Genomic DNA, 19,415 nt, shown 5'->3' with positions numbered 1-19,415 from the left:
TTTGCTCAGGCTCTAAAGCTTCTCTAGTCCATAGCCTGTCCTAGAGTTTCGGTCCAGTGTAGTTTAAATTAAGTTCTTGTCTATTGTTCCCAGAATTTGCTATTTAAAAAAAAAATCATTAAAATGTTTATTTGCTTGTAGCATTCTGGCATGGATCTCGTTCCTGAGACAGTCTCAAAGATGACAAACAGCTTTGGTTAACAGCATACTATGAGATCCACGTCCACACCCACACCCACACTGTCATCCTCCCCCTCCTCCCTTCCCCAGCAGGCAGGGAGAAAGAAATTTCTCACTCAGGGAACCTCAGCTCATTTGTCATTTTTCTTTTCACCTGCTGAATGGGAGCAGTTCCTCCCTCTTCCTCCTCAGTGCCCTAGATATGAACCTGAAGACAGGTCATCCTGTTTACTGAGGAGTCTGGTACCAGATAGATGCCCCCCAGAGGCCCCCTGTCCCCGCATCCAGCTGAATAATAGCAAGTATGAGATGTGGAGACCAGGGCTCCTGTACAGAGCGTTCTGGTCTTATCCGCGCTATTGATGTTGTGCCCTGACCCTTGGGCAGGTATGGAACCATTTTTCGGATGCTGTTAATCTAAACATTAGAGCATATACTAACTTCCCCACTGAGAGCATATACTAACTTCCCCCCTGAATTCACAGGGTGGCGGAGAAAATACTAAGGAAAAAAAATAGAAAGTGCTTCCTTGACATATAAGGTTCAAATAATTCATTCGGAGTTCGGCCTTGGTGTAAGCTGTGCCCACGGGCCTTCCCCATTCTCTGCCTTGACTTTGCAGATGCCGCATCAGGTCGCCCACCCAGGTGCCTCCGACCTCAATCTGCTCCCACCCTCTCAGCCCCTGGGACTTCCCCAGTGACCAGTTCCTTGTCGCAACACACTGGCCTGTGCTTTCTCCACCAGAGGATCCCTGGCTAGTTGGGAAAACAGTGTGAAGAAAGGGGTCACGATGTGCTCCCCCTCCAGGCAACAAATAGCAATCCCTGGGCCACCGTGCAAGTTACGTCTCTGAAAATACCAGGGTTGACAACCACACTCGGCAACGTTTAGGTCTTCTCCCCAAGAGGTGATTGGAGGAAACTGGCATTACAAATCAATGTTTTCATATATATTTTTGAAATACAAAGAGGAAAAGATTCTAGGGGGCATTTAGTTGCAGACCCCGTTCACCCAGGTTGAAAACCATCTTCCAGTATTTAGGAGCTACTGCTGTACCTTCAAAGGTATCTTCTTCCTCCAGTTTTCTATTACATAAAATATAGATTTTCTAAAATTGGGGCCACAGATGGAAAGCCCTTCTCTTGTATCTAGCCCCAGGGGTGTTTTTCCTCTCTCAAACAGTATTTTAAAATTACTAAGTTTGAGTGCCTTTAGACAAGGCACGTTCTTTCCTAATTGCCACAGTCCACACCACTCCCTGTTGTTCGCCCCTGCTGACATCTGAATATTAGCATAAAGATCACAGACTAGGAATCAGAAACCATAGATGCTGGTTCAACGAAGACACACACTGTAAATAAAGCGGTATCCCATCTCTCCACGTGCTAGCATGATGGTCTTTGTCTCATCACTTCTCTCTAAGCCTTTGTTTCTTCTTCTGAACAATGGAAGTACCATCATCTTCTCTCCAGGATTGATGAGAGGGTCACATAAAACAATGTACATGGTGGGATTCATATATTTTAAGCTATGCTTACTATCAATGTATATAGTATTTTTAAGTAGCAGCTCCCGTCCAGCACAACACACCTCCCTCCCCCACACACACTCATTCAGATACCCTGCATCCTATCACCATCTGCCAACCAAATTCTGTAAGTTGAAGAAATACAGGAGAAGATGACAAAGGGTCATTTACCTTGGTAGTTAATGTCCTATATGGATTCTGTTTATTCAGGACTGTCGACAATTTTTCAGTCTAAAAATTACTCTGCACAGTTGCTTAATGGCCCTTTTATCTTCTCTTTAATCACATCTAGGACTTCTCACCATTCCCCCATTAAAGTCCCCATTCGTCTCTTTGATCATCCTGCTGATCCTCATTTGCATGCAAAACCGTACATGGCACGTACTATATTTCTGGGCTGGCTGGTGGCAATTGGGGGCAAATGTACCAACCAGCCAAGCAAAAGGTAGAAAAATGACATTATCCTCATTACATGAAACATGCATGCTTGTATGTGTTTTAGCATGAAATGTGTGCATGCAGGTCGGCACAGAACAATAAAAATGGCATGTTCGTTGCTATGTTGGGGGCATTTCCCCTGCAGCAATGGCCCCAGTCTGGGCTAAGGAGCTGTAAAGAACATACACATACTTGAACTCTACCAGCAGGGATTGCGATGTCATTGGTCAGGGTAGCATCTAGAAAAAAGGTACCGCTGCATTTTAGACAGCTACTCTTCCCCCAAGCCAATCTAGCGAGCAACCCGCACTGAGGACTCTACGATAGGAACCAGTATGATAGCTGGTCTTGCCTCACCTGCAACTGAGTCTCTCTGTGTGCTGCTCCATGAAGATTCTTCCCTTGTCTAAACTACAGGCAGTCTGCCCTAGAATCACAAGTATTAATAATCTGCTCCTCTAAAAATTCTGTGTGCAGGAAATAGTCTTAGAAAAGTACCACTCTACTGAGTAGAGACAGACATCCAAAGTGACACTGTAATGGTGAACAATTAGAAGCTACCCAAATGCTCATCATTAGAGAATCAGTTTTAAAAACATATATGTAAATAAGGCACAGCCAACACAATGGAACATTATACAGCCCTGAAAAGGAATGGCCAAACACTAGAAGTCTACCCTGATGGAAAAAATACCCAGAATAAAATTTCAAATGGAAAAAAAAAAAAGCAAGTTGTAGAATGAAACGTATGTAAGATACATTTGTGAACCGAATTCTCACCCTGAGATGAGATAACTAACACAAATTACAGAATCTCAATAACTGGGTCTTGAACTAACAAAAAATTCTACATGAACAAACATCAAACTATTTAATGTCCACTTGCAGCAGTGAGATGAAATGTGGGAAGGGGAGACTTCTTCTTTTCACTTTATATTCCTCTTTTATTATTTAAATGTTTATAAACAGAATATATTATGTTTATAATTTTTAAAAGAGAGGAAGAATATTTGCCAGTGACACCCACTCCTATCACACACACTGCCTTCCAACTGAATGTTAATCTGGCTGTTTAAATAGAAATGATGGACACTGTACTGGCTGAACTTCTCTGCAGATCAAAAACACCCGCATCTTTTCCATTCAGCATTCCATTAAAGTGTAACGGAGCCAAGTCCTGTGTGTGGGAAAGTGTGTCTCTGTGTGTGTGGATCCCGCTGTAGTTACAACAGTCCCTCCCTTTGGTAACAATTTAACACCCACATGCATCCTCAGGAAGGTCAAAAGGGAAAGGCGAGAATAAAAAAACATGTTTTAGAAATGTTAACTAGCTCCCATTTCCAAACTTATTTTCCCCCACACTGCAAAACGACATCATGCATGCCACTGCGAGCGTCTGGTGGCTTTAATAAAATGAGTGGTGATAGCGTCCACAGAAAACGCGGGGAGCTGGCAGCATGCTTTTCATCGGAAATGAGGCACTGTGCTGGAAATAACATTGGATTTTTACAACATAAATTTAAAAGTCATCATGCTTAATTCTGTATCCTTTTCATAATTCATACAGGAGGTCTTGTGGCCGTTTTGAAATGTTAGAGTCCTGGGGAAAGAAAAATCATGGAATTTCCATATTCATGGAGAATCAGCACCTTCTCAGATGATTGTAAAAACCCAAATCCCACTCACAAAAAGAGAAAGTAGGTAATATCCTGTAATCTTGTATTTGAAACTCCAACTTGAAGCTCTAGGAGACTTAAGTGGCAAAGCACACATTCCAACCAGCAGCATGTTTTAAGGTGTTTCGAGCAAAGGGAACGGCTCTGGGGACCCATGGCACTGAGGACGTATTTCAGTGGGTGCCGCTGCCATGGTGCAATGCTTCCTGTTAGCCTGTTTTGATCACTCTGTCTCCCTCTGAGAGATGGGATCGTACAATACAACATACAATACACAAACTTAGGAATTCTTAGACAACATGGATCTTAACAGCATTACCCTCAAGTCTTTGTGTATCCTAAGCATGTTTCTAAGATGTTCTGTGTCACAGTATTATCACCCCTAAAACATGAATAAAAATACCTGCCAATTTGATAGAGCTGTTATGGAAATAAACGTGAGGATATGCAATAAGGCATTGTTAAAAGTTAACAGAGGCAGTGTGGTGTAAAATAGAAGTGATACTATCTAAAAATGAACTGTGTCAGGTAACTTCATCTGTGAAAGGGAATGACGAAATAATAATTAAATCAACAGATATTTAGTTCCCTCAAATACCAGGCACTGCTTTGGCTGCTGGGAAGGATAATTATGCTATTCTGCCCGCTCACAGGAATATCGTGGCATCAACAAAGCAACATCCATCAAATATTACGCAGGCCATGAAGTGCCGTGCCCTCCAACTCATCCTTTTTTCAGTTGTTTGATTTTATTGAGCTTCTACTACGTTAAAAGCATGGAATCAGAAAAATTCTGCCTCTGGGACTTTAACGTCTACTGTGGTTGCTGAATATACTGATAGAGTTACAACTGTCTTTAAAAAGTAAATGACACAATATTACAGGAGAGTGACAATCCAGTTTCCTGAGCAACTCTGGAAAATGTGTGGCTGAGGAAGGGTTCCTACAGGAGATTAGTCCGGGGTGACCTGATGTTGCTACAGAGCTGCTGAGCAGCCCCCCAGCACTGCACCAGTTCGATAGGTGTTTACTGAGCACTCACTCTGTGACGGACTCTGTGCTACGTACTGTCATGGGATATATTCTCCAAGGAAACACACACGTTCTCGCCCACATGGAATTTAAATCATCATGTATTTCCCCCGGTGCTTCCACGCACGGGCTTTTTGTCTGGATGTACAAGATACTGCTCCTCTACATGGGCTAGACCCGGGGGTGTGCAAATAAACCAGCTCTGAGGGGGTAGGAGGGGAAAGGAAGGAAGAAGCCCTGAGTTGTAATGCTTGCCAATTTCAATGGTGTAAATATTCCCACTGTAGATGATTTCAAGCTGCCAATGGTTTGACAACAGGCTCAAAAAATTTCCAAATACTTAATCATTTCATAAGCTGCTGTGAGCCAGCCCTGGCGCACTACTCGCGACCGAAGTGTTTCTCTTTTCGACCTAGCCAAAAAATGACAACATTTTCAGTGCGCACCAAATGCCCCTTAATTTCAGTCTAAATTTTTCTGTAGAAATCTACTAAGTCCTTCCAGGTATCTCCAAAAGTCCACAGGACAATAGCCTGGGTGATTCCAGACTGGCCCTCACCCTGCAGTCAGAGATACCCAGCGCAGTGAAAGGGTGTTCTTCGGGATGCTGAGGTGCCATCCTGTGAAACAGAAGTCTTAGGGTTCGAATACAAAACAAAAAACCAGCAAAAAATCTCCACGTGACTCTGCAACCTTACGGCATGATTTCTAGGCTAATAATAATAATAATAATAATAAAAAAAAAAAATTAAAACCCTCAAGTGGTTAGGAAATAGTTAATGTCACAGTTGGAAAGAAGAGAAACAAACAAGGTCAAAGACAGAGGAGCCTTGTCCGTACACCCTTCACGCTGTGGACGGCTCTTGCCACACCTAGCACATGCAAGTTCAAGGGAGCGAACTTTCCAAATGAGTGCTGGGTGGGACCCAGAAGTCCTTACCCATACAGAAAGCTAGTTGCTATTCCACAAAGGACTCCAGGCAAAAGTGCATGCCACATTAAGCTTTGCTTCACACCAAGGACAACTGCCAAGTATGTGTGGAGAAGCTATACAGGCAAGGCATTGCCCTTGAAATGTATGAAATACACGGTCCACCCTCGGGAAGCTTACAGTCCGGGGGATGGAGCTTATGTATACTTGCACAAGGGTGGCTTGAGAGGGCAAGATTAGTGTGCCGCAAAGTGGTGGTTTTCAAGCGATACATTGGGGAAAGCCCAATGAACTCCAAACCCCTCAAGGCTGTTTTTCATGGGCCTGCCTGTACCCTGCCCCAATCTCTTCCTTACCTCTCCACTACAGTTACAATAAACGTCTCTCAGTTCTTCAAGCAAGGCATGTGCTCCTCTCTATGGGCCTTCACATATTTTGTGCCTTCTTTCTGGAACACGCAGGCCCAGCCGAACACTATTCCTCCTTCCCCAGGGCTATCTGGGAGCCATACTTTAGATCTCAACCTAAACACTGTATTGCCATTTTGTTTTGTTTCTTCCAAAAAGCCTTTCCTGACCAGTAGATTGGTCTGGGAGGACCCGATGCTGCTATAATGGGGCTGAGGAGACACACATATTTGGTGTTCTCCCTTGGACTTTAAGGGTCTGTGTGAGTTCCACTCCCCCTGCCTACGTTGCACACCCCATTGTAACTTCCTGTTTACGTGCCTGTCCTCCCTGCTGCCCTGCAAGTTCTGTGAGAGCTCCTCTGGATCATCTACGGGGCAGATGTTTTACATGCATTGCTTCATTTGAGGTGGTCTTTTAATTATTCCTGTTTTGCAAGAGAAGAAACTGGGGTTCAAAGATAGTAAGTAACGCTTCTATGGCAACACTTCTACTGTATCAGTGACAATTCTTGGTTGCAGTCCTGGCTGGGTATCTCATTTGGTTGGAGTGTCATCCTGTGCACCAACAGGTCATGGGTTTACTTCCCGGTCACAGCAAATACCTAGGTTGCAGGTTCAATCCCCAGTTGGGGCACATACAGGAGGCAACCAATCAATGTTTTTCACATCGATGTTCTCTCTCTCTTTCTCTCTCCCTTTCTCTTTCTCTAAAAATCAAAAAATATATCCTCAGATGAGGATTAAAAAAAATTCTTGGTTGCAGAAAACATAAGCCACTAGAGCTGGCTCAAGCGGAAATGGTTTATGAAAAGATACTAGGTAGCTTACAGAAATGCCTAGAGTGCCAGAGACCTGGGCTGGGGTTCCACTAGCAGGTACAGACACAGCCAGAAGAAAGGCGCACTCACGCTGCTGCTGCCACTGCCTGTCCACCAGCACGCCCGCCACTAGGTACTGGGTACCGTGAGTGAGGCCACAGCTGTCAGAAGAGGACAGAGCCTCCTGCACAATGAAGAGCTGCCCCCCCTGCTCACAGCTGTCATCTCCCACCACTCAGGGCTACATCCAAGTCTCCTGTGGATGCTCTAACTGTACGGGAGTCTGGGCAATGCCATTGTTAGCTTCCCAAGCTCCACAGTAGGAATGTCAAACTAGCAAGGTGCTGGAATTGGCACTGAGGCACCGTCTTACAGAAACAGTTCCTTGCTCCACCCAGAGCGTGGAAGAGCCCGAATTTAATCCCCGACTTCAAAGCCCAGGGACTGAACTGCTACCTTACCCCACCCTGGTAGATATCTGCGGGGGACACAGTACCTCCCAGTCTTCTCGGGCCCACAGTTCTTGGGATATATGGTTCTTCCAGGTTCATTAGCAGGGGAACACCTAAGCTTTGGGTCTTTGGACTTCTCACAGCCCTTCTGTCTGTCCTGAGGATAAATATAAAAACTCTCCTGAGCAATACAAGGTCAAGAGGGGGTAGGACCTAGAAAAAATGGTTACAATGACCGAATGAAGGTCGATGACAGTGGCTGCCATCCCCTGCTGAGGCATCTGACATGTGTGAACTGAGTCTCAGCAGCCCTGCAAGGGGAACAGTGTGAACCCCGCTTTACAAAGGAGGGTGACTTGGCTTTAAGGTAAAAACCTCTGCTCCATGTCATACAGTCAGTAAGCGTCAGAGACAGGCCTGGAAGGCAGGTCTCTCTGTTGTCAAGACCGCGCTTTCCTAGGAATTGATAATGACAAAGAGCACAGATTCCGGAGTCAGACTGAAGGATTCAAAGCCCAGCTTCTTAGCTTGTATGGCCTTGGTTAATTCATTTCAGCTCACTGGGCCTCCACTGCCTCCACTGCGAAATAGAGACATCGTGTCTGTCCGATGGGGTTATGGAGACAATCAAATGAGGCAATCTTACGTAAATCGTTTGGCCTATAATCAGGGCTACATAAGGTGTTAGCCACTGGTATTATTTTTATTGTTGCTATGCTATTGTTATTATTATCACTGCCCATGCTGCCGCCTCTCTGAAGAACAGCAGCCTAGGAGTGCCAATTTGACGCTGAACAAGAGTGGTAGAGACGTGCACTTGGCATTTGCATGGCAAGCTGCTGGGGCCTTGGGATCCGCCCTCCTCCCTCCTCCTGGAGTGCAGAGCTCCTGCAAGGGAGCAGAGGGTGGCGAGGCTGCACACAGAGGCAGGGGTGCACGGTGCCACAAGCTTTGAATTCCCCAGGAGACTGGCTCGACTGGGCCCTGGCAGAGACCTGCCTTGGAGGTGGCAGTCCCAGAACGGTTCCCAGCCGCTGTGCTTCACATTCTCGCCCCAGCACAAAAGGGAAGGATGAGTGACACCTCAAACAACTTTGGAGAGTCGAACAACAATTTTCAACTTCAAACAGGCCACACATAAAAGTTGAAGGCTTTTGCTACAAACCCAACCACTGGGAAATCACTGCCTGGCTGACATTAATCCCCCAGTTCCTGTGAAGCTGCTACTGAAAATGCAACTATTTTATTCCAAGTCCTTTAACATTTCAATCTAGGGCATGGGCAATGTGGAGCAAATCCAGGTCAGCTCCTGCTTTAATCCCCAAACTGACTATTGGCGGTAACTCCACAGGGAATTAAGGCCCAGTGGGGAGGGGAGGGTGGGGGGAGAAGGGACCATTTGAAATTATTTAGATTCTACTAGAATTTGCTCTCTCCATTGGCATCAGTATACAGTGGGTCACTATTATTGCTGTTGATACTGGGTTTTGTAATCTGCAATCCCAGCATTTTGGAATCTACAAAGCTAATCTATGTACGTCATCTTGTTTGATTTCATTAGATTTGTGAGGACCGGACGAGTTTAGGGTCAGAATGGCAAGGTTAGGAATAGGAGGAACCTTCAAGATCATTCCAGTAGCTTTGTTTTAGGGTGAGCCGTATCTGGGGAAGGTGTTGATCACGACCTCGGTGCCCAGCAATGTCACAATCTGGAATAGCTTCCAGGTCACCAGACTTCTAGATTTAAAAATGGAAAACGTTCCCTGAACGTTCCCATAACATTAGTTATGGCGGTGGTATGTGGCATTGGGGACTCGGGTAAAGGTAAAATCCTGCTTTTGGAGGAGATTTCCGTCTAGTGAGAAAATAATCAGCCACCTCGGTGGCTGCAGCAGCGGAGGACGGATGAGGTGCAGTTCAGTGCAGACTTTGAGAGAACCGTGTCTGCTCAGGGTCTCAGACTGGCACAGAAATTTTCAGGGGACACATAGTTTAGCAATTTGGATAAACATGGCCGAGGCCCTTTGTTTTTTAAAGAAATCACACAGGGTAGAAAAGTACAAGATACAAGTAGAGTCTACCCTCCGACGCCACTGCTCGGAGTAAAACAACGTAAAAATCCTGTTTCACGTGCTTCCAAACATCTACCCGCAGGGACGGCTCCTGCGTGACGCCAAGTGTGGATGCAGCTGTACACACACATTCACACATGCAGGCACTCTGCACGCTGACTTGTAAACTCACCTTCTGTTTTAGAGTGTGACACGGCCACGCGTTAACATCAGCAAAAACAGCATTTGCACGTCACTTTTAGAAGCCGGATACTATTCCACCGCACGGATGCGCCATACTTAACCAGGGGCCTTCGATGGTCACTTGGGTGGTGTGTGAGTCTCCGCCATTATAAGCAATGACGCGCTGAGGGTCCCACTGTAGGCGTCCTGCACCCTCAGGTAAGTGTCTCTCAGGACAAATCCCGAAAAACGGGATTGCTCTGGATGACCCACATCGTGGATTTGACACAAATTGCCTGAAGGGGTTACCTTTCAAATTTTAGGTCCTAGATACCCAGATATGGATGCTGCCCCCCTCTTTTAAGCTCACTGTGAACTCCCCAGATTCTGTAAGAAAGACCAGGGTAAAGAGAATGTGGGGCAGGAGACAGGCTTACCGTGTGCCTGGCTCTGCGAGGTTCGTGGTACACATTGCACTGTTTGTATAGGCCACAGGCCATTTGTGAGAAATGGGTATTATTCTGTCCACTTCATACATGAGAACTAGGAAGCTGAAAAGCTGGGTAAAGTTCTCAAAGAAAGAGAGAAATTCAGCATTGAAACCTGGGTATATATGGGGTCACAAAACGCCTGGGCACTGGAGGATGGGTGGTAAAAGTGGGGTGAAGGAGACAAGCTTTATCTACTTTGACTGGCTCCGCCTTCAGCTGTTCCTTTGTCCTCCTCCTGCGAACACCGTTGGGAACCAGTGCTAAGGGAGGGTGCTCTCCCAAGGCCACTCTACAAACTTCAGCCCCTGCTTGGGGCTCCTGGGACTGGCCTTTATCCTCTCCATGGCTGCTTATTTCATGAGTTCAGGTCTGAGAAACAAGTTAGTTTCCCACTCCTCCAAGATCTCAAAATTGGAAAGATCAGCCAGAAGCCACGAGGGGAAGCCGGCCAAGGTGTGTGTTTGCTGGAAATAAAACTGATAGGCCCTCCGAGGCCAGGGGGGATGGACCTGGGGGCTTTTCTTCGCCATCTGTTTCAGCCTCCAATGTGTCTTGATAGATGGTTCTCACTTATTACCCATTACCCACCTCATCTCTCTCCCTGTGCTCTCTTCCTTGAAATATGGTTCTCTCATTTGAATAGCAATGACTAAGTGTACTGGAACTTACTTAAATACGTTCTAAAACCATTAAATTGGGAACACACAATTCAGCAATGTACCAGTTGCCAAACTCTAGTAAAAGTTGAAGTGATTAAAACAATTTAATGCATGAAACACGCATTCGGGAAGGCAGAGAGAGAGTAAGATTTTCCAATGCAATGTCAGCCTGGTGGCTGATATTTCGGAAGAAGTAGGGGGAGGCCACTGCCAAGAGAAAGTGAAATAATTGATGAAGACCCAAAGGAAAATGCCCTTGATCTTGAAGTTATTACTTCATTTTATGAAATACCTTAAAAGTCAATGACAGACTATAAAGTCAGAAAGTCCATTGTTTTTCTTTCACCTTGGATACAATTCTCATATGTGCATATAAACATGTCAGACAGGCTTCTAGGGGCAAAAATATATCTATAGCTTGGGGTCTGGGTCATGTTTTCAAATAGGATTATTATTCCCATTATGAAGTGGACACTCAGGTGTTTGGCCCAAGACTTTTATCCACACCCAAGTGACTGGGTGATCTATAACTTGCTATCCACATTCTCACAGCTGTTTAGTAAATTGTAAAGCCTCAAGCCAGGCTTGACATTTACTCTAGCAGGAAAAGGAAACTACACACACTCAAGACATGCAAACACACACTTAGCAAAATCATGTCACAGAATAACCACCATCTCAAAGTGTGTTTGCCCTGGAACCAGATTCTAGACCAACTGACCTACCTTCCTTCTTTCCTTCCTTCCTTCCTTCCTTCCTTCCTTCCTTCCTTCCTTCCTTCCTTCCTTCCTTCCCTCCTTCCTCCCTCCCTCCCTTCCTTCCTTCCCACATGCCTTCCTCCCCCTTTCCTTCTTCCCTTCCTTTCTCCCTCCCTCCATCACCTCCTTCCTTTCTTTCTTTTTTGCTTTCCTATTTCTCTCCCTCCCCTTGCTTCCTCTCTCTCCTCTCTCTCTCTTTTGATATCCATAATCAGGGAAATAAACAACTGACTTAACCTTGCCTTGTTCCAAATGATTTAATCCTCTGTTGCTTGGAAATTGTGCTAAACATTTTAGGAGAAAATGTTTCTTGTGTGAACACTGATCCCAATAACTCCTACTTCTGTAACTGCAACCAAGGAGCATCACGTACACGCATGAAATTAGAGTCTTGTGCATTTCTCCAAACAGAAAAATTCTCTTGTTCATTCAGCAATAAATAAGCATATATTTAGGTTCTCTGATGATGGGCCTTGTAACTCATGCTGGGGCTACAGCAGTGAACAGTGAGATGATTCCTGGTTTCACTGAGCTTAGAGGCCAGTTGCTCAACACTTAGCTTGAAAAACAACGGTGTGGATATGGTCTATTACCATCCCAGGCATTTATTTCTCCATGTATGTCACCACGGGCCCATGGGACTTAGAACCATCTTTAGCTTAAGAGGTAGGGTCTGATTAGCCAAAATAATTAATATAATTTCATCCCTACTGCTACAGTTATTATATCAAGAATAGACATGTGAACTGTGTTGTTCCAATCTGACTGAGGACTTTTTGTTAAAGATTGAGGAAGAAAAACTAACTCCTCTGTGTGTGTCTGTCCCTCTGTCTCTCTCTCTCGTCAATGCCTTCCTCCCCACCCCTGTTGGATTGGACACAAATGAGGAAACAACCAACTTGTGGCCATGAAGCGGGCTGGCCGTACAGGGAACATGGAAAACAAAACAGAGAACAGAAAGAAATCAGGTCCTAGATGACATAAGTAAGCTACTGGATCAAACCCCACCTGAAGCTTCTTCACTTTCAACTACTTCCTTTATCTATATTCCAGTGTTAGTTGGATTTTCTACTACTCAGTGATGAAAGAATACCAGTACATGAATGTTCCTTCTAACCAAAACTGGACACATTACATATCAAATCTTCTTGAATGAAACCATTTTTGGTGAGAATTATTATATATTACATACTTTGGTACCTTAAGAATCACCAAACAGAGGATGTGATGGGGATATTACAATGCTAAGTACCTCTTCCATGTGCCACAATGCTCTGACACCTTTACAAACTAGTAACGTGGGCTAGATTGTTGCCCACGTGCTAAATACTCCTGAATATTGTCCTTTTTTTTTTTTTTAAAAAAAAAGGTGCTTTCTGTAGTTTTTCAGTTAAAATCCTAGCTTTGAGCTTCTGCTGTGTGAATATCGCTATGCTAGCCTTGAGTAGCTATTCCTTCCCTGCCAGTTACTGTTTGTAAATCTGTCATACGCTAGGAAACAAAACAGTCAACCCTGTTATAGTTACGTCTAAAATAAGAGCAAACGGACACTAAGTAAATGCCCTGCGGGCTAGGGGAGCGAGACCCATGTGAATCACGGGTTCCGAATCTCGCTGTTGGAGCTCTAGGGTCCCATATGCTCCACAGCGGGAACAAGGACTCGTATTAGCTGTGGGGTCCTGGAGCCCCCCAATCCTGCAGCACACCTCTATTTTTATCTACCGTATATTTTGGACTATAAGATGTACCTTCCCCCCCAAATTTGGGAGGAAAGTGGGTGTGCGTCTTATAGTCCGAATGTAGCTTACCTGGCTCGGGTGGGGTGGCGGTGGAGCGTTTTTTTTTTCTTCCTATTTTCTTCCTCTAAAACCTAGGTGCGTCTTATGGTCTGGTGCATCTCATAGTCCGAAAAATCTGGTATTTTCAGCAAACATTGGGTTCTGAAAAATATGTGATTTGAAAAAAAAAAAAAAAGAGAATCCAGTTCTTTAAGAACGACCATGAAAGGTGCCCCTCCAAACCAGTCTTTGAGGGAACATCATTCTATCATTCTACTTGTCCTTTTCAGGTAAAATATTTTCTGTGGTAGGTAAATTCTTGGATGTGGGAGGTTTCTCATACAGTTCCAACGACTGATAAGGATAGAGGTGTTGGGGATAAGGGATAAGGATAAGGATCCAAGAGATATAAGGATTGCAAGCTCTGCCTTATAGGCACACATAGCTTAATTTAAACATACCAATTTTGCTTATTCAAATCTCACCTCAACCAAATGCCTCTTAGCAAGGTCAGTGGTCTATTGTGTTCCATTAAATCTAAGATGTCATCACTTACAAGAGACGCCATTGTTGTATGTGACGCTAAGATGGAATGAAAGAACCGTAACTAAACCATAAACCACAGCTACCTTTGGCACACCACTCCGTGTGCAACGGTTGTGTTCGGTCTTTGGCCAACTTCTCTCTTGCTTTGTACCCAGAATTTCTTCCACATGGCAGTGTGAGACGCCTGCAGTTTGGGCTCTTGCACACTTTCAACAAAACCTGCAGCCACTCACGCCCCAGGGGGCCACCCACAAGCAGCTGTAGACAATGTCCTCAGGCAGATTCTCTGAGCCACATTATATAAGGCTCTCCACAGAGGGTCCAGGATGAGTCACTAGGTGCCTCCTGCCCTAGTCATTCAGTAACACCACCTTGTACTGCTCTTCCCTCCTTCCCTGCTCACTCACCCACTGCTAGCCCCGGAACCCCCCCGCCCAAATAAGCCACCTGTTTGCAGCGGCTCCAAATAGTGAGTCTCAGGCAGGCAATATGAATAATAAGACACATCCTAATTGCTGACATGTTAAATTGCAAAAATACTTGCATTTTAGGATCACAAAATATGGTAATTTATGAGAAGAAAAAACAAATTTGTTAGGTAAACAAAGTGATATCAGGGACAAGCATCTCGCTCCAAAATAAATGAATTAATTAGGTAAGCACTGCAATTTTCTTTGTAAAGGTTCTGTTTCAGTCCCTACAGCCCCGGCCCGATTCCCTGCTAAGCCCAGTGAATCTGCTCCACCCCAGTAAATGCCCCAGCCTTCAAAGAGATATTGGACTATCACCTTACTCTTTGCAGAAAAGCAGCAAACGTCCATTAGAGACTTAAGGTCTTTCCTCTAACCTACTCCTAACTGGTTTAGTAAATGGCACCTCCATCCACCCAAGCATTCATAACCGAAACTGGAAATCACCACTGATACCACTTTCTAAGCCACAATACTCAATTCCTTAACACATTATATTGAGCTTGTCTCCTTAAAATTTCCCAAATCTTTACAGTTTACCTGATCTTTGCTGCCACCACCTATTCCACCATTGCCATGTCACTGTTATCTTTTACCTGGACAGTCATTCCATCTGAACTGGCCCCCACATCCACTTTACTCTGCCCCAACCCATTCCCCATACTATGCCTTCCTTCTATCCCTCCATCCTCCATCCCTTTATCCATCCATCTATCCATCCATCCATCTTGCATTGTTATATCAAATATTTACTGAGTGTAGGTGCCAGGCACTGTGCCAGGGTTTGAGGTTTCAATGTTGTAGGAGAAAAATATTATCTCTGTCCTCAGGAATCCTACATACAGGTTTGAAAATCATAGTATTAAAAAAAGAACACCAGAAAGCTGAACACTTCACTCTCTTTCTTTAGCAGTGTCTAATTGCTCTCCAAGTAAGTTCCAAAATCTTTAGCAAGCCCTATGAGGTTCTCTGTGATCTGGCCCATAATTTCCATCCCTACAACCAGAAGCCTTGTTATACCTCTCTTCCTGAACTTCCTTCCCATGTGCACACATTCTCTGGACTCCAGCTACACTTTTTATCAGGTCCTGAGGTTCCAAACTCTTTTCTATCTCAGGTCATCCCACTTCCTCTTCGCACCGGAATATTCTTCTCTCTCTTCTTCTCTGGGTGATCTCTGATTTCCTTCCTTGAGAAGGTCTTTCATGCAAACTACACTAGGCAGAATTCCACTCTTTTAAGAAGAGTTCACTACATACTGTTGCATTCATGAAAAGTTTTATAAAAAAGTAATTTTTTTTTCCATTTAAGGTCTGAGTTCTTTGTCAGACTACAAGCCTACTGATGGCAGGGTCTTGCTTTTATTTTATATCCAATAATTATATCTGTGCCTCATATACAGTGAATGCTCAAAAGTACTTACTAAATGAGTTTTATAAATATCTTCATGGTACTGAATAAAAGAATATTAGTGAATCAGAAGGCCAGGGATCTCCTCTTCCTCCTTCTTACCCTTTGGGGGTTATACTTCCTTCATTTGTAAAATAAGCAGGAAGTCAATGTTCAATGTTTATGGACAGAGAGGATTTATTATACTAATTTAAAGGCTTAAATCTTCCAGATTCTGATTTTTCATAGTTGCCTGAATTTTACACACACTGGTACTTCATAGGCCTCCCTGGTACATTTAAGGGAATCCAAATTGAAGATACTTAATGCACAATATTACCTTGGTTAAATTGTGATGGATGTCATGTCAACAGGCATATAATCAGCTGAAAAATTTACCCAAGGAAGTAAAACTAAATTTTTGTGGTAGATTTGGAAAAGTAGTTTGAAAGAAATAGTACAAAATTTTAAGAATCGTCCCTAAGTTAGGGTTACAAAATCCCAAATCATTCGATTTCATATTCTTATAACATTCTTCTCTCTTAATAACTTGAGTAACAACTTATGAAGCAATTGTTACATTCCAGTAAGATATTCCGCTCAAGGTAAATGCAGCCACACCGACTTTGTTACTACTCTACTGATACATCTTCTTTCCACCCTTTACTTTCAACCTACCTGTGCTTTTATACTCGACTTGTATCCCTAGTAAATGGTACATAGACAGGTCTTTTTTAAAAGACCACTTTTTTAAAGTGTATTTAATCCATGTACCTTTATTGTAATTATGATACTCACTGGCTTTCCGTTTCTATTTTTCACATATACCCTTTATTTCTTTATTCTTGCCTTCTTTTGGACTCCTCAAGTATTTTTATTCAATATTTTATCCTTAATTAGCCTTTTCTTTTTCTTTTTAGAAAGATGAAGGGAAGGAGAAAGAGGGGGAGAGAAACATCAATAGGTTGCCTCTCTTGTGCCCCCAACTGGGAACCTGGCATGTGCCCTGACTGGGAATCGAACCAGCAACTCTTTGATTCACAGGCCGGCACTCAGTCCACTGAGCCTCACCAGCCAGGGCTCAATTAACTTTTTAGTTCCAGGTGGTTGCATTTTGTTTAGTAATTAACCTAGAGTATGCAACCCTGAGCTTAATAGCCTATGCTCAGTCAGGGCTGTGACCACTTCCTGAATAACAAAAGAAACTTTAGTTTCACAAATTATTTTTAATCCTTCTACCCTTTGTGCTTTTATTGACATATCTTTTTACTTCTGTGACGTTATAAACTTCACTAGAGAGTTTTATTATTGGTGCTTGAAATAGTTAATATTTGTTTACACTTGCCCATCTACTTATGCTTTCTGGTGATCTTCATTTCCGCCTGCTTTTATTTGGCATCATTTTCCTTCAGCCCAAAGCATTTCCTACAATACTTTTCAGAAAGTCTATTTGCTTGCAGTGGATCTTCTCCTATTTAATTTGTCTAAAATGTTTCTTTTTTGTTCATTATGGAAGAACAGTTTTGCTGGGTATAGAAATACAGATTGGCGTTGCTTCCCCCTCTCATCACTTTAATGATGTAATTCTGTCATCTTCTGGCTCCAATAATTTCTTTTTAAAAGTTATTGTTTCTTCTTTGATGGTAATGTCTTTTTCTTCTAGTTGTTTTTAAGATTATTTCCTCTATCTTTTGATTTTCAACAGCTTAAATAACATGTGCCTATGTAGTTTGCCTTGTTTTTATCCTACTTAAAGGGCATTGAGCTTCTTGAATCTGTGGGTTAATACTTCTCAGTGATTTTGAAGGTTACTGACCATTATCTATTCAAATATTTGGTTCTGCCTCACTGTTTTCTATTCTTTTGGAACTCTAACATGTATTATACTTTTTAATCATTTCCATTTGGCTTTTGTTCTTTCCATTCTTTTTTCCCTTTATACTTAAATTTGGATAGTGTCCATTCACCTGTCTTTGAGACTACTAAGTCTACTGCCATGTCCAGAGATTGTCTGTATATCGTTTTGTAGATCTAGGATGTCCATTTGATTCATTGTATACACTATAATTCCTGGTTGAGTTTTAATGCTTTCTTCTATTTTGAAAATTTTCCCCTCTATTTTTCTTAGCATATTACTCATATTTACCATATTTTTCAGATTCTAAGATGCACTGGACCATAAGACACACCCAGATTTTAGAGGAGGAAAATAGGAAAAAAAAAACCCTGCTCCACCGCCATTCCCCCAGCCCCCGCAAGCCAGGTAAGCTACATTCAGACTATAAGATGCACCCCCATTTTCCTCCCAAATTTGGGGGGGAAAGTGTGTCTTATAATCCAAAAAATATGGTAGTTTAACCTTATCTGCAAACTCCAAAACCTAGGTATCTGCAGGTCTATTTCTATTGGCTGTTTTTTTTTCTTGTTTATTCCTCACTTTCTTTGCCTCTTGTGTCTAGTAATTTTTATTATGTGCTGAAAATTGAAATAAATGAACCATCGAGTCTCCATACAACATTCTCTATGAGCAAGGGCTCTGCTTTTCCTCTGTTTGACAGACAGGGGGAGGATGAACACTATTACTCTATCAGGGGTCAGTTCAGCGGTGCTTGGGTTGTTGTTTCAGTAAGACTTACTCCATCTTTCATTCCTCAGGCACGGTCTCCCTAGATTTGGGGACATTTGATGTCTCAGTCTTTTAAACTCTGAAAGTGTAACCTTTGCATATTTTAAATCTGGTTCTCTAGCTCCACACCTTGTGCAAGTTAAATATTTAGCAAATGTCTTGAGCAAGAGATCGGTTGCCTATTTTATGTAGAATCCCTCCCTCCAGTGTAAAGTTTTCTCCTAAATACCAAGGGTGACCGAGTCATTTTAGTTTGCCTGAAACTCTCTTGGTTTTACAACGTAAAGTCCACATTCTGGGAGCCACCTGAGTCCCAGGTAAACTATGACAGCTGATTACACAAAAATTCCCTGCAAGAGTGTGGGAGTTTCCCCTTTTCCTTCCTCACCCAGCCCCTAGTCTCCCACATCCTCCTAGAACTCACCAAGTTTCCCTTGCATTTGGGGATCCTCTCTTTTCCAGTTTATCATGTCAGCTCTCAATTGCCAAAACCTCTGTTGATTTCTCTCTCCTCCATAAAATCCCGCAATTGGATTTAAGTCCAATCCTTAGGCTAATCCTAGAATTTACAAATGCCTCCAGTTAAGAAAAGTACTAGGGATGATTGTATTTCCTACAAAGGGATCTTCCTTTTCTGGAATCTTTTTAAAAGTCTAGTTCCTGTGGCTTCTATAGGTCTTTGTTTTCAAAAGTGGGGTTTTGTAATTCATCCTTTTTTCCTGGTTTCATAACGGAAGCTGTTGCCTGCCATACCCTATTACAGCCAACCTTGAGGCAGGAGTCCAAAGATTATGTCTGTTAATATGTAAACTTGTGAGATAGGAGCTGTCATCATCTCCCCTTTATTAAAGGATGTTAAATGAGTTTCTCAGGGTTGTGTAGCTGGGATCCAAGACTTTCAAGCTCCAGAGCTTTTATTCTATAAACTATATCTTTTTTTCTCCCCCTCAAACTAGGAAACTGAAGTCCAGAAAAATTAATTGATTTGCCCAAGGCC

General features: G+C 43.1%; 1 long non-coding RNA gene across 2 annotated transcripts in view; it reads right to left on the bottom strand.

Annotated features, from left to right (window-relative positions):
- LOC128781259 (uncharacterized) overlaps positions 1-19,415 on the bottom strand; it is a 163,414-nt gene that overhangs the window by 50,016 nt on the left and 93,983 nt on the right. For both annotated transcript variants that reach the window (XR_008427213.1, XR_008427212.1), the window contains one exon: positions 13,418-13,549. This is a non-coding gene — a long non-coding RNA (uncharacterized lncRNA). The remainder of the gene's footprint in view (positions 1-13,417; positions 13,550-19,415) is intronic.

This window comes from Desmodus rotundus, chromosome 6, assembly GCF_022682495.2.
Source record: "Desmodus rotundus isolate HL8 chromosome 6, HLdesRot8A.1, whole genome shotgun sequence".
Taxonomy (NCBI): Eukaryota; Metazoa; Chordata; class Mammalia; order Chiroptera; family Phyllostomidae; genus Desmodus; species Desmodus rotundus.
Note: the sequence above shows the minus strand (reverse complement) of the source record. Positions and strands in the feature narration are given on the sequence as shown.